Below are 3409 nucleotides of genomic sequence, written 5' to 3' on the forward strand. Positions count from 1 at the left end.
GGTTTGAGCCAATTTTGGATTTTGGTTATAATTTCGTATTTTTCTTATGGAATTGATTCTATTAGCCTATATGGATTGTATCATACTGCTTGTGGCTAGATTCGGGACGTTTGGAGATCGATTTGAGAGGCAAAGGCATGTTGGAGTAGAGTTTTGCCCGGATTGAGGTAAGTAACACTTTCAAACTTAGTTCTGAGGGTTCGAACCCCTGAATTATGTGTTATGTGATTGGTATTGAGGTGACGCACATTCCAAGTGATGGGCGTGCGGGCGTGCACCATGAGAATTGTGACCTGGTGGATTCCATGGCATTGTATAGTGGTTCTATCTTGTTGATATCCATGCTTTCATCATGTGATAAAGTAATTGAGCTGCGGATCATGCTAGATATCATGTTTAGGCTTTATGCAGGTACTGTTGGGACCCATAACGGTCGTTTCTTGCTGTCATCTTACTGATTTCACTGATATTTCATACTCAGTCATATTCATTCATTTCATATCATATCTCAATCTCAGTTGTCATTTATTAATACATCATATCATTTGTTTTGGGCTAGTTTCAAGACTTTGTGAGCCCGTGAGTGAGACTTGAGAGATTGATGACTGAGTGAGGCCAAGAGCCTGAGTATGAGTGACAGATATGGGATCGAGCTGCACGCCACAGCGGTTATACTGACTTATGATAGCGCTTGGGCTGAAGGAGCCCCTCCGGAGTCTATACACACCCTAGTGAGCGCGGTTGATATTATTGAGGGATGGATCTTCCCTGGACATGAATCTTGTCTGAATCATTATATACGTGGAGCTGGATCTTCTCCAGGGGCTGGATTGGCCCTGCAGGTACTGGGTGACTACTGGTCAGTGATCTATGTATTCCGGGATGGATCTTCCCTGGGCCATACGGGCCATATACGGTACCGAGTGATTGAGCATTTGAGAATGTGAGCACATGAGGTTGTCAGCATGGTGCATCACATAAAGCATGTGCATTGGCATGTAGAAGTAGAAGAGATATTCTTCATATCATTTAGATTTGATTTATTTTACTATTTTGAGTTATCTATTGAACTTGAAAGCATGCCTACGTTTCTGCACTGTTATTTCTATGTTAAACTGTGTCGGTTGAGTTCGTCACTACCTTTCAGTCCAAATGTTGGATTTGTTACTTATTGAGTTGGTTGTACTCACACTATACCCTGCACCTCGTGCGCAGATCCAAGTGTTTCCGGTCACGGTGGCTGCTGATTGAGGAGTCAGGATTCGGAGACTATCGAGGTTAGGGGTGGGCATCATACTGACCGAACCGAAAAAACTTGCCGAACCGTGAATTTTGGTTTTTTGGTTTCGGTTTAATCGGTTTTTCGGTCGGTGCACGGTTTTAAAATTATTAATTTTCGGTTTTTCAATATGGTTTACGATTTTTGTATTTCGGTTTTCGGTTAAACCGAAAATCCGAAATTTTGATTAACTGTGCTGCTGTGTTTAATTCTTTTGCTTGTTCTCTAATCTCCATTCTTGATTGGTCCAACAATATTTTCAGCCATTGCACTAAATGATTCATTTCGCTTTTTCCCACAGAATACAAGCTAGATACAGACTTAATGAGAGCAGAAGTTCCATGTATCCAGCCTAATTGCAAACAACAATCAGTAAAGCAAATCAGTGTAATCCATACAAATTTTAAAATTATTACTGGTGTTAATTTACAATTAAGAAGTACTTGACACACATTGTCTTTTCAAGTGCTTTCTTTTGAATACAAAAGCAAAAATACTAATAAGAACCAAGTTGGCAGATATTGCAGAAACAATTATTGCAATAAAAATTATGTGGCTCCGAGCTAAATTCCTAGATACGTGATGAGTAACTGCATCCAGAAGATAAATGGTAGATAAATTAGATAAATTTAATTTTCTAGATAAATGAATCGTTATTAGTAGAATTGAGAGGGATTGAAGTGAAAACACCTGGCTCAGAGCCACGAACTCGAACATAGAGAGCTCTGCCAGCAGTATTGTTATGTGCAAGGTCTAGTAAATCTCCAAACCAAATTAAACAGGTGCTATTTGAATAAGCATAAGCCGAGCAGGAACAGTTTCTAATGCACTGAGTTTCACACTCCGTAATGCTCATATTTGCGAAGGAGATAGCATGATCGGGCAACTTCATATTCTCATGCTCATATTCCAGCCTTGTTTATTGCAATAATAGATTGTCATAATGAATGCAATTTATTTCCCTTCATTGGTCCAACAGCATTTCCAGTCATTGCACTAAATGTCAGTTACATTAGTTTCGTCTCTGTTACACTAGTTTCGTTTCTGCTATGTGCAATTTCCTTGAACCGTTTAAAAGCAAAAAAATAAACCAAAAATAACGGAACCAAACTTTGATAAAACCGCACCAAACCGTAAATACTTTGGTTGATTTGGTTATTAATATTACAAAATCGAAAACCGATAAACCGAACCGTACTTTCATAATAACCGACCGAACCGACCGACGCCCACCCCTAATCGAGGTAGCTGCATGGCGTTCGCAGGCCTTGACTCTACTTCATTATCTCTATCTGTATTTTAGTTCTTATTCCTAGACATTGTAGTAGACTGTATTCTGGTATAGATGCTCATGTACTCGGTGACACCCCTATTTTGGGATAGATTGTATTGTATTTGGATTTATTTCTATTTCAAAAAGGCTTTTCTTAAATATTAATTGCTTTCGTCTTTAATTTCAAAGCTTTTACTATTTTTTGAGAAGGTTGAGTAGTGGTTTACCTAGTTCCATGATAGGTGCTATCGTGACGGTTGGATTTGGGTCGTGACAAGTTGGTACCACAGCCTAGGTTATATAGGTCTCACGAGTCATGAGCAGGTTTAGTAGAGTCTTGCGGATCGGTACGGGGACGTCTGTAATTATCTTCGAGAGGCTGCCGAGCCCTTAGAAAACTTCACATTTTTGAATTTTTGTCATGCGAATCTGTTGATTCTAGTAACTAAATTTCTATTATTCTATTATCTCACAGATGGTAAGGACATGTACTACTGGACAGGATGGACAGCCACCAGTACCACCAGTCAGGGTCGCGAAAGGCTGAGGTCGCGGTAGAGGTCGCGGTATGGGCAGAGTTGCAGCTCATATAACAGCTAGGGCAGCACTTGTAGATCCACCAATTTCCCAAGTTCAGGAGCAAGTCCGAGTTGTGGATGCGCCAATGGGGCTAGCTCAGGCACCAGTTGTGCCTATTGTGATTCCAGGCCTTCAGGAGGCCTTAGCTCAGATTTTGACCGTGTGCACTAGTCTTGCTCAGGCGGTCTCCGTTCCAGCCGCAACAACCACTTCCCAAGACGGGGGAGGTACTCATACTCCCTCCGCCCGTACACTAGAGCGGGTGATGCAAGGACTCC

Source organism: Nicotiana attenuata, chromosome 2 (assembly GCF_001879085.1).
Source record: "Nicotiana attenuata strain UT chromosome 2, NIATTr2, whole genome shotgun sequence".
Lineage (NCBI taxonomy): Eukaryota > Viridiplantae > Streptophyta > Magnoliopsida > Solanales > Solanaceae > Nicotiana > Nicotiana attenuata.